Source organism: Vombatus ursinus, unplaced genomic scaffold (genome assembly GCF_900497805.2).
Source record: "Vombatus ursinus unplaced genomic scaffold, bare-nosed wombat genome assembly UNPS02007284.1, whole genome shotgun sequence".
NCBI classification, from domain to species: domain Eukaryota; kingdom Metazoa; phylum Chordata; class Mammalia; order Diprotodontia; family Vombatidae; genus Vombatus; species Vombatus ursinus.
In genome coordinates this window covers 18,897,437-18,910,802 of record NW_020947062.1, presented here as the reverse complement: position 1 = coordinate 18,910,802, position 13,366 = coordinate 18,897,437, and the positions used below count along the sequence as shown (strand labels likewise).

At 35.0% G+C, this 13,366-nt stretch overlaps 1 protein-coding gene across 1 annotated transcript in view; it reads left to right on the top strand.

Annotated features, from left to right (window-relative positions):
* FSTL4 (follistatin like 4) overlaps positions 1–13,366 on the top strand; it is a 772,743-nt gene that overhangs the window by 160,464 nt on the left and 598,913 nt on the right. The window lies entirely within an intron of this gene.

The following is a 13,366-nucleotide window of genomic DNA, read 5'->3' as shown; positions in this document are numbered from 1 at the left end:
CTGATAGTGTTTTTCTAAGTATCTGGCAGCTACTGACTTTTGCAACTTTCAGTGGCATATTGCACAGTTTCCACCCCATTATTGCATGAACTACTTGGATCAATAAATCAAGGCTCCTTAAATATCATACTTCTACAATTTCAGATAATAGTAACCTGATCTTTATTTGATATTATAAACCTCTCAAAATAAATTAACTTATAAGACTCAGATTTCTGTTAACATAACAGTTGTTCAAATCTATGTGAATGTTGCCCACAAAGTAGTTTTTGATGACATTCTATATCTTAACTGTTTCATATCCTCTGTGTTGAGATAAACCATTTTCAATTATGTGGAAATTCTAGTTTCTTGAGGGCAACGACTCTCTCTTTCTCTCTTTCTATGTATGTATGTATGTATGTGCGTCTCTCTATTTCTCTGTGTCTGTCTCTGTCTCTCTTTTGGTCTCTGTGTTTCTCTTGATGTGCATTTAACAGTGTCAAGTGAAAGTAGGAAGTATTTATTAAGTGTTTACTATGGCTTAGGCAATATGTTAAACACTGGGACTACAAATTCAAGCAGAAAGAAAGAGAGTCACTCTCTCTAGGAGCATTCATGCATTCTTCTAATATGGGAAAATAAAGAGGAGAGGGGAGGTACGTGAGGCTGGTAGGGCTGGACATTGCAGAGGCTTGCAGATGAGTCACCAGTGCAACTTGGAGAGGAAAAAAGACATAGTTGTCTTTGGCTTTTTCCTTAAAATGGAGGTTCTGTGAGAAACCCGCCAATCGGAGGAAGAAGATGCAAGGGGGGACTAGGGGATATCCAATATGAGTAGTCAAGGGGTGGAATATGCTTCCAGGGTGAAAAGTTTCTATGTGATGTTAGAGAACAGTCACATGGAGAAGAGTTCCCAGTGCAGCTTAGAGAAGGTAGTCAGGGAAATATTTCATTTTTATCTTCTATCCCCATTGCCTAGAACCTAGTAAATACTTGATAAATGCTTGCTTCACTGATTTATTGATCTATTAGGATAAACCTGTTATCAGTCTTTATGCTTGCTTTGTTTGTTGTCATTGTTATTATCTTTTTCTCTTTTTTAGATGGAGTTTAGATAGAACTAGTCCTGGAATTAGTTGCTCTCCTGTGATTGTTATTGCTATTAGCATGCTGCTGCGTCTGATAGTGATGATGATGATGATGATTATGTTGACAACTGTGCTCCGGAGAAACATTGTTTTCAGTAGCAATGTTTTCTGAAAGGTATAAAAACAGCAGTATCAGTTGGTATTGTATCATTATACTGTGTTTTCAGAACTTCAATTCATTCAATCCCCCAGGTCCAGTGTGTGCAAAAACTAAATTGTAATAAGGTGTATCTGAACTATGGAATTTAAGGTGGTAAATCCACAAAGTATTTTCTTCAGGTATATCAGTCACAGCTTTTATCTCCTGCCTTATCTATTTGTAATTGAACTAAATATTTTTTTAAGCTAAGTGATGGAAAAATTTCATGTTTGGAGATATAATTTGACTTGAATGCATTTGATAATTTATTTTACCTATTTTTATATTCTTTATCTTTTTTTCCCTCATCAAATCACTATCTTTTCTGTTTTTTCTCAACCTTTTTCTTAATGACTTATTTTTAGGTGGTAATGGAGGTTGGAATGGCATTCTGCTTTTTCCTGTTCTTCCTGTTCTTAGAGAGTTGAAAGGTTCATTCTCAAGTAACAGTCATTTAAGCCCTTAGTATGTATCAGGAACTGGAGACACAAGATAAAAATGAAATAGTCTCTGCCTTCAAAGAGTATGCAATCTACTGAAAGATGTAATATGTGCATATATATTGAATTTATAGCTATATTTCTATATATGTAGATATGGTACAGAAAAGGTGATTTTGGAATGTGGTAGACTTTTAAGTTGGGGAGAGAAGGAAAGGCTGATTCTTGAGAAACACTAGAGATTCTAAAAGTTTCTAAGGGAATGCATTCCAGGCATGGATTACTATGTAAAATCATAGAGATAGGAAATGGGGGTTCCATATAGGAGGAATAATAAAAAAGTCAGTTTCATTGTATTATAGGGAAAATGAAGGGAAATAATATGTAATAAGGATAAAAAGATAGAAGCTTTTAAATGTCCAAAAAAAAAAGAGGTTTTATTTTACCCTAGAGGCAATAGGGAGCCACTGTTATTTACTAAGTATGGGGAGGGATGTGGACAGTCAATGTACTTGGAATTATGGGCTAGGAGGAAGTAGCCACAGATTGTATCATTCCTAGCTCTACCAAACAGATTACATGTATGGTAATGGACAAATCTTCCCTCCTTTGTTGGTATGAATTTTCCAAATGATCAATCAGTTCCCCTTTCATGCTAAATATATAGGATTCGCTGGTTCTCAACCTAGAGTTTGCGGATGGCTCTCCTAGCCTTCTACCAGGAATGAATACTAAAAGGAAATATTTACCACTTTTATTTTCTAGAAAGCAGAATCTCAGAGTAGAAACTTGAAGCAGATGTGGTTCAGGAATGCAGATCCATTCCCAGGCATATTTTTTTGAAGTGAAGAAAAAAAACTGATTATGCAAACCACTCCAAATTTAATCTTCAGGTTTGTATTATCACTAGAAGCCTGGGATAGAAGCATCCACAGATAATTCACACTGGACTATTACTTATTCTTTATCTCAGTGGAATAAAGAGAAATAATTACTTTGGTGTGTCATACAAAAAGCTCCCTGTCTCTGAGACTTTGCCAGTAGCAGAAATAAATGCTTTGAATTTCATAGAGACTAGCAGAACTCTCAAAAATGGGCTTTAAAGTTCATCACTTAGTTTGGTCCTCTACTAAGGGAACTAAATTATTCAGAGGTAAAAGTGAAGGCCTAGAGGGAGAAAACAAAAGTAACCAGCTTTACCTATATTATAACCACTAGCATAGGTGGGTGGTTTTGCGATTTGACCTTAGAAATAGTTTATATTGCAAAGCCTCTTTAAAAGAATTAATTTTAGCAAGTAAACTATTTACTATGTTAGGCCACTCTGGAATAAACATGCCCCATTTTTTTAATAGTTTTCCATTTTTAAAAAATTCATGCTTCTATTAAGAAAGCAGAGCAACTTCCCAATAACATTTCCTAGAATGGGTCTGGATTGACTTATTTTCTATTAACATTTGCCCCTGCAACTCTCCTCCAACCTTTGATGTGTATTTCTTAAGATTCTTGGGAGAAGAAATGTAGAGCTAGAAGGGATATTAGAAGCCATATAGTCCAACCCCTACATTTTTACAGATGAGGAAGCTGAGGCAGATAATGGTGAAGTCTTTTGCCTCAAGCTTTGCACCTGGTAAGTTTCAGGGGGTGAAGTTTAACCCAGGTGTTCTTGACTCCAAGTTGAGTACTTTATTGTTTATGACATTTTTCTTTGCTTCATTTTCTAACGTTCTTAGATATTCACACTGAGAGTACTAAAAATCCAAAGATATTAATAATGGCTATCATTGATATAATGTTTAACTATATATAAATATTATCTCATTTTATCCTCAAAGCAATGTGACATGTATGCCATATTATTATCCTTATTTTATAGAAGAGGAAACTAAGGCAGGTAGAGGTCAAATGATTTGCCCAGAATTATGTGTTAGAGAGAGAATTTTATGAATCCAGATCTTTACTGACTATGAGCTTTACTGACTGTGACATCTAGCTACTTTTAGGTTTTACAGTTCAAAGGGACCTTATAAATTATCAGTCTTCTTCAACCCTCCCTTATTTTACAGATGAAGAAAGTGAGGCACAGAAAAGTCTTGGTTCAAATGAAATTTTGTAGAAGTTAATTAGCATGTAAAATGCAGGCACTATGTCAGAACCTCTGTCTCTTCCAAGCAGGTATAACAAATGACTATGATGATATGGTGGAAGTAGTGGATGGTTTCATGGCTGTTTGGTTGACCTTTTAAGGCCAGTCTTCTCCCCGAGGGTGGTAGGAGACTCTGCATTAAGTCAGTCTGTAAATGTTGAGTGCAAGGTTGATTCTTTGAAGATAATGCTCAGCCGCAGTGAATTGGAACTTATTGTTTGTTTACTATCCTCTAAGGAAGCTAATAAAATAGAGAACAAGTAATTTTTGAAAAACTGTCTATGCATCAGACCTTTCCATTGACCCAAGAGTCTAGGATTTTCTTTCATTATATCAACCGTTCTTGGCAATTAGTTTTGTTTTCTGTATTTAATAGCAGGATTGAAAAACAGGCAATAATATTATCTATCATGGTTCCTCTCTCTCACAAAAAAAAGCCTCTTAGTGTTGTGATGCCAGTTTGAAAAAACATCCCAGTTTCTCATTATGGTATATAGAATGTCCTTGAAAGTGATGGGCAGATGAACAATAGTACTTAGTTATAAAGCTTTATAACTAATAGCTGAGATGTTCAGTTAGAAATGTAAAAGCATATCAACATTTGTTTGCCAGCAACAGGTCATACATGATACTTGGCAAAACTGTAAAAGCTAATCCAGTTATTTGGTCAATAAATATTTATGAGGTACCTACTATGTGCCTTTCACTATACTTAGTTTTAGAGATAGAAAGAAAGGCAAAGGGACAGTCAGTCCCTGCTCTCAAGGAGGTCAAGATGTAATTAAGGAGACAACATATAGATAACTATGTCAAAAATGTATTTATAGAATAAATTTGAGATAATCAACTGAGCAAAGGCACTAGAATTAGTAGAGATAGAGGTGTAACTTTTACTCAGATTTGAATGATACCAGGGAAGTTCTTTGGCACTGATAAGGAGTGAGAGCATTTCTGGTCCACATAGTGAGAGAGCTCCAAGAATTTAATTCAATAACCATTTAAAAATGTCTACTAAATATCCATAGGCATGGAGTACTGTCATAGGCTTCAGGAATGTAGTGATGAATATGACCTAGTCTTTACCCTTATGTTGCTTGAGCTACATAGAGTTACATGACATTCATAGAAATAACTGGGCTAGAAAATGGAATACGATAAATTAATTTTGAGTGGGAGAAGTTGGGTGTCAGGTTGTCTATAATTTGTAATCATAAGAGAGTTGCCATAGGCACTGCTAGTTTATGTGATTTGCCCATTATCAAAGAGCTAGTATGTATTTGAGTTAGAACTTGAGCATTTCTTACTGAGAGGTCAGCCCTTAATCTGTTATGCCACCTGTGCTTCCTTAAGTACAAAAGAGTCATACTACTATGCAATGTCTAGTAGGGAAGGATCCGTCCTGCTAGTGGAATCTGGGGAGTTTTCATGGAGGAGTTTTGACCTGTGTCTTGAAGTATGGGTATAAGATCAATAGGTAGGATAAGGAGGAAGACATTCTAAATGTAATAAAATTTCTAGCCAGAAGTCCAACCAAGTGGGCATCACCTCCATGAAACCTTCCTTGAACCTTCCTACTATGCAGGAAAAATTACTTCTTCCTCCAAAAATTTCTTATTGTATTTTGAACTAGTATGCTTGTCTCACTCTCCCATTTATTATATTATTTGTAGGTTTATCTGCCACCCTCCCACCCTACCCATAAAATTATACTCCCTTGAGAGTAGGACTTGTTTCTTATTTATCATATATCTTCAGTGCAAAGGCCCAAGGGCAAATGTTTGACGAAATGAATTTTAAAAGAGAGATTTGGGAAACTGCTGGAAGCATGTGGTATGTATCAACTTGGGCTGGTGAATTGTGCATGAAGGGAAAGAGTAATGTTGTGCAGAATGTTGATGATCTTGAATAGTACAAAAACAATAGGAAAAAACCCTGCTTGGAAAAAAGATAAAGAAGTAAAGAACTTCCATTGAAGAGTTAAATGAAACATGTATGGAAAATCAGATTTGTCACTGGCCTCATCACAAACATAGCTAGCTGGTAGTGGGTGTGCATTACCTCGGACAGCCTAGACTCTTTAGGAGTCATTATCCAAATGAACAGCTATCCTGCTTTGGAGCCATATGCCCAAGAGATTTCCCTCCTCATGACAAACAATTATTGAAGACTTTGCCACTAGGGCCCATCTGGTATAAAGAATTAAGATCTGATTCATCTGAGTTGGAAAAGTGAATATCATATTAATAATAATCAGCCTCTCTCTCCCTACTTCTTCTTTCCCCTCTGCCCATAAACATGCTTGAGCATGCTTGATTTATTTTTTAGTAAGTGATAGAACCATAAGATATTACATTAAGGTGAGATGTGAAAAATATGCTTTGTGATGTTAGGGAGGATTGTAAGAACATGGCAGATTTTCTATATTAATTAGATTTCCAATGCTTTTTTTCTTAGAATACATGGGATGACAGTTTCAGTTGGAAGAGAATTTATAATTTTTCTAAGGCCAGAGGAGTAAGTGGTAGAACTGTGATTTAAACTCTGACTCCTACTTCAGTGCTTCATTCATGTTCACAGTGAACACTGGTAATTAAGTCTTAACACAGGGATTCTTAACCTTGTTTTGTGTCATAAGCCCCTTTGACAATCTAACAGAACCCATGGACCTCTTTCTCAAAATCAGGTTTTTAAATGTACAAAAGACATAGGATCATGAAAGAAACTATGTTGAAATACAGTTGACCAAATATTTTAAAATCAAATTCATTGACCCCATGGATACTAGGTTAAAAATCCATGATTTAGAAAATATTCTTTTGTAGGCAGCAGGGGAATTCTTCAGGTCCCTTTTAATTTGATAAAATGGTTCCCTCATTGGGGTGGTAAAAGTGTGGGGGCAATAGCCTACTCATAAACTTTGGTAGTTGGTAGTATGTGTGATGACCTGTGAAAATTGGAATAAGAATTTTTGAATTTTGGAGGAAGAAACTTTATATGTAATTTATGCAGCCACTGCTTGTCCATATTTGAATAAATACCCATGTGTGCAATATACTTTATAATGTTGTGGGGAAGGTAGATGATCCTTCATGTGATTCTGTGAGTGAAAATATCACCAGTATGCTTCACTTGCTGTGTTATCTCTCTACAGTGTAACATTGATGTTTACTTTTGAGTCTATTCTCGATCAGTAGCATTTCCCCCCAAAATGTAAAAATTAAATTGCATTGGCTAGGAAAGGTGATTTTTCTCAAGAAAAAAATGAGTAGTTACTCCGTTAAAGCAGGGGAAAGGAATTTTGAGAGGAAACTTGGGAAGGGAAGAATGCTTTTCAGAATTTGAATTGGACAACAAATTCTACAGAATGAACAAGAAGTTAAAATGGGGATATTTCATGAAAAGTCTTCAAGTACTGCCATCAAATTAATCAGTTTACAAAATTAGATTGCTATGGTGGAACAGGATAGAATCACACTCACTATACATCCATTACAACATACAGTCTTTCCCTTTAAACCCTTAAGTTTGTTGAATATAAGACCATTGTCATTCCATTGATCTAGGAGGTAAAGACCTTAAGAGTTTCCCTTGACCTCCTTTTTCTTCATCCCTATTTTCAATTAGTTTCCAAGTCTAATCAGTTCTAGCTTCACAACATCTCTCACATCCCTCACCAGCAGCTTGTACCCAACAAGGGTAGTCCTCATACTTTCCAGTTCCCTTTCATGTCGCATGTTCTCCTAGTAGAGTGTAATTTCCTGTGGAATAGGGACCATGTTGTTTTCTTCTACTTGTATCTGCAGTAATTAATATAGTACTCGTCACATAGTGCTTTCATAAACACTTTTCTCCCCTCCCCCCTGCCTTCTCTTCTTTTAACTTTCCTTCTCTGTCTCTCTCTTTCTGTCTATCTCTGTCTCTGTCTCTCTCTTATCTCTATTTCTATCTCTGCCTCTCTCCTGTGGAATTGTATTATCCTCCAAATCGATGTCTCTATTTCCATTTCTCACCTTTTCCAACATGTTTTCTATACAACTGCCAAAATAACCTTTCAAAAGTATAGGTCTAACCATGTCATTTTCCTAGTCGAGTAGATTCACTAGTTTTCTATTGCTTTTATTATACAAGAATAATAATTACAAAAACAATAATAATTATAACTACCATTGATATAGTGCTTAATGGTGTACAAAGTACTTTACAAATATTATCTCTTTTTGTCCTCAAAACAACCTATTTTATTTATGTGAAAACTACAGTTAAGTGCTTTCACACAGCTAGTGAGTGTTTGAGACTGAATTTGAAATGCAGATAGATCTTCTTGACTTCAAGCACAGCACTCCATCCACTATGCCTCCCAGCTACTTATTAAACATAAACTTACTGTTAAAAATCTTTAATAACCTGCCTATAGCCTGCCTTTTCTGATTTCTTTCACGTCATTCCCTCTCAAATATTCTAAATACCAGTCCAGCTGGCCTACTTGTTTTCTTTCACTTTCTATTCCCTCTCCTTCCACTATGCCTTTGTATAAACTATCCCATAAAATTCCTGGAATGCTTTTAACTCTTTACCTCCACCTCTTGGAATCTCTGTCTCCTGCCCAGGCTACCTCTTGAATGAAGCCTTTCCTGATCTGGCCAAAAATAATTCCATAGTGTTTAGTTTACATGAACCCCTTCAGCCTAAACTAGTTTACATGGCTGTGTATTTTAGTCTTTAGACTTTTTGTTCCTGTTTACTTTCTTTTTCTCTTCTAAAATTTGAACCTCTAGATTCAACTTTTTGTATCACTAGTAACTCCTTTTTGTCACTATTATAGTCTTGCATTTAAAAAGGAGAAGCATGTTTGTTTTTTATAGATAATAAATCTGGACTATGTATCCTGTCTCTGTGTTGTTGAACCTGTTTCCTGTTAGGGCCTTATTTGAAGGTAGTTAGTCTAATTGCTTCTGTTAATTTGGAAAACAAGCTAAACTAACCAAGTATTTCAGGATAGTAGATGCCCACCGTGCATAAAAATTGTTTTGTGTTTAGCTCACAGTGGGATGTGATTGAATGAAAGACCATAAAATAGCACTAATTATGAGTTTTACTGCGACATAACTCAGAGCTTTATTGATAAGACTATGACTCTTTTTATTGATTGATCCCTAGAGAATATTGCTTGGGTGCTTACTTGAATCTAATAGCTGTCAGTCTGAACAAGAATTACTTAATAGTTTTTCCTCTAAAAGACATCAAAAGAGTGGTACTTTCAGTCTTTCACTCCTATTATGAATTGAGTGCTGCTCTTATTACCACTAGCTCACTATTTTGGAAGACTTCAGTACTTTCTTCCCAATTTTCCTTTGATGGCTAGAGAACCTTATAACTAGGAAGGCATTTTAAAAACTATATATAGGTCAGTGGTGACAAACTCAAACGGAAATTTAGAAAACCACAAATGAACACTATCTATGTTGTATATTTATTTTGTTAAACATTTTCCAGTTGTAACTTAATCTGATTCCAACCAGAAGTGGGGTTTTACAGCAAGTTTGATACCTCTCATCTAGGTAGTATAGAGTAGTAAATATTTCCATTTTACCAATGAGGAAACCAATGGTCAGATAGGTTTTGTGACTTTCCCAAGGTAATATAGATGATCAGCATCAGAGCCGAGATTCTAGGTCTTGTCATGTTAGATCTAGTGCTAGTGCTCATTTTCTTATAGTTGCTTCTAAAAGGTGGATGGTTGATTCCTGCTTTCCCTTTCTACCTCTTTCTATATTCCAGCGCAATGGGAAAGCAAATTTTCGAAGATGAGAGATTTCGTTGACCAATTTTATCCATAAATGTGTTTTTCTTTTTCCTTTTTCCAGGCGAGCTATGATTTATAAGCCATTCTTCTTTCCTGGTTTTCAATTAGGGATGCCCAGGTTCTGGTCTCTTACTATAGTATTGAAAGTTTAGCAGCTAAGAAACAAGTGACTTGGCTTGTTTTTTTCTTGCTAGAGTCATAACTAGGAATTATGTCACTTGGGGCAAATTCAGTTTGCAGAAATGTGCTTTGTGCTTGGATTGGATAGGTCCATGATCCACACTATCCTTACTCCGCAAGGGAAATGATGACCTTCAACCCTATGGAGAATATAGATAGAAGTGAAACAGCAGGAAAGGGGGCTGTTGTTGAAAATATACTAGGAAAGTTATTCTGAGAGAAGGGAGGGCTTTAGAAAGTGCTTCTACAGAGTACATCTGGCTGATGTCTGAAGCATGAGAATGACAAACAAAAAGTAATTGAGGAAAGGGTACTCTCTGGATACTGGAGCCCAGAGTGGAGGAGTTCTTTTGCCCTTTTCTAGTTACAGATTTGCTCCTGCCTCTAAAATTAGTATGATCTTGAATACATCAATACTTTCATCCCTACTTTCCTCATCTTGAAAACTGGAATCTTGATTTTGGTTCTAAACTTTTAAATAAATTTTTAGATTATTCATCTTGTCTATTTGCCCTCCTTTATTTATCCCTAATGATGTCCCAAGGTTATAACAGTCTTGCTAGGTTATTGAGTTTCTAGTTTTCCCTTTAATGTCATACTTTAAAACAACAGTCCTTCCAGTAAGCAGACAGATATTAAGGGGTTTCATCTGTGGTTATTTACTCCTCCCACTCACTTTGTAATGATATATGAACCATCTCTTGATCTGGAGGTTTGGAATAGGAAAAACCCCTCATTGACATCTCTGGGTGCAAGATAATGATATGTGACTGGGTAGAAGGAGAGACGTACACACATACATACATACATACATGTGACTTCATTTTCTCATTTTTCTAAGAAGATTGTGGCTACATTTTGAGAATACCTGGATCCAAATGTAGTTAAAACATAGTTTATACATCAAGTTCTTTTTGTTGGATAGAATCAGATTGGAAGTAATGTTAGCTAGTTAATTTTAGCCTGTTAATGAGGGCACAGAAAATCAACAACTATGAGATTCGAGAGTAGCTGAAAGTCTGTATTTGGAGTTTTTGTTGTGATGTTGTTCAGGAACTGATTCTGTTTCCATGTTTAGTTGTTATTATAATAAAAAATCATAGCTAACATTTCATTAGCATGTCTCTAATATCATCTCATTTAATTCTTATAACATCTGTGGGAGGTAAGTGCTATCAATATCCTCATTTTATAGACAAAAATGCTTTGAAGATTGTGTCAATTGACAATCATAAACCTCTCCTAGTACTCAGTCTACATTCATTTCAAAATAGCCCTCTTGGCAGCCAGGTTCTTTTGTTTTCCCAGATAATCTATTTTCCTTTCCTAAATATTTATTGTTTTTGTTTATTTTCCTACACAATTTAATGTTAACATTAACTTTTCCAAATGTTTTCAGCAACTATGATAAAAATATTTGAAGCTGATTCACATTACTTTCCCCGCTTGCTATGAAATAATTGATAGGTAATTTCTAAAATAGCTTGGACATGCTTTGCTTATGCTTCTGTTTTGAGTTGGACTCAACTGAAAACAGCTCTAATTGAATTTTGGTACTGAGTGCAAATCCTTGATACCTTGTCACTAATAATGGAAGAACGTGATCTGAGTTATGAATTTAGAAAATTAGAAATTTGAGAATTGGATTTATGTATGGTAATCTAATAAGAAAATTAATAGTGTGTGACATAATTAGATGAAGCAGGCACACATACATGGAGCACTATGGAAGTAAGAAAATACATAGACTATATATATATGAATAAAGATAATTATTTCTACTCATTGTAATAGTAGATCATAATTATTTTGATTTCTTCTTCTAATTGATGATCAAGTCCTTGTTGATCTTTTGTGGGGATAGTGTAGGTATTGTCTATATTGTTTTCACATTCTGTGATTGTTATTGTCAAATAAATATTAAATATTTTTCTTTAGTTTCAATTTTTCATTTATTATTATTTCTTTTATTCAGAATATTATTTTTGTTTAGAATTATTATACTGTATGTATAGTTTTGTATTTTTTAGAAATATCAACTAAAGTAAAAATATAATATTTGATATCAAAATATCCCATCTCTGTTCTTAGAGAGATAACATTGGATAGAGTTTAGAACCCTGAAATCAGAGTTGTCAAGACCTGAGTTTAAGTTCTGCTTCTTGCATATTTTTACTTCTGGCTTTTTTATTCTTTATAGGTCACTTCAACTCACAGTGACCCTTGAAACAAAAATTTAAGACTCAAAGTTACTTAATACATCCCAAGCTATATTGACAAAAAAGTTATTGGTCTGCTATTTATACCAATGAAATTATTGTTCTGGTGAGGATAAAAAAGAATAATGATAATATTTGTACAGCCTTTATGGTTTACAGTGTACTTCTGTATACATTATCTCATTTCATCTTTGCCGCAGAGAGGCAATACAACATGTTAGCTGGAGATCAAAGTATGGTGTTGCGAAAGAGTTTAATTGCCTTATAGCATGTCCAGTGTGTGTTTGCTATATGGCCTAGAACTGAGTGTAATGTGTCAATATTTTTCTGTATTCTTCAGGAAATTTTTCTTTATCTATTTCTGTATTAATACCAAATAGACACATTCTCTGTTTTTATATGTTTATGAATGAGGGTGAAAATATGAGAGGTAGCCCCCTAAATATTTTGATTAAGATTTAGAATTATCCTAAAGATACTCAAAAGCTCCTATCAAATTATCTCATTTTTCCTAATTAAAAATGAAAAGATGGCATGAGTTACTCTGTCCTTGATTTCTCAACCAAGTGAACCAGGTGGCTTGGAGAACAATGCAAAAATTTGGCTCTACATCTAAACAAAACCTGTCAAAAGCCATATATTTGCACATTCTTCAACTATCTCTCTGTTGTGCTCAGCTCCTTCATACTGACCTCCAGCACATGTGACAGCTGATTTAACAGAGGTGAGCAGTCTCTGTGTGAGAAGCCTCAGACCCTTCTGAGAATCATTACCACTTCCCTTTGATCTACCTTTCTTGTCATTAACATCATTCTCACTGCCTTCCACCTTCAAACAGACACATGATTATTTTGGAAGGCTATTATTCATGTTCAGATTTTTTGTCTCAGATATTTCCATTTCGCTTTGTTGTGACCGTGCTTTATGCTTTCCTTTCTTACTTACATCAGACAGCTCTATCCATTTGTATGTGTGAACTTCAGTAGTCTCGTGTCTAATCCATCCACATCCATTATTTATCTAATTCCATTTTTTAATCCCAGACTTTGTTTTGGGTGCCCTGATGGCACACCAGTGGTAATCATTGCTTACATTTGTATAATACCTCTCAGTTTACAGAGTTCTTCTTACTTTGCCTCACTAGACTCCAATGAAGAACAAAAAGAAAAAGAAAGTGTTATTATTTATTAGAGCCCACAATTCCTAAACCCCAATCCAAAGTTCTTTTGATTAGACTAAACAATTGAACAACTACATGAACAATTCTGTATTTCTGCTGTCTCATTATTCCATTCTAATTAATTAATCA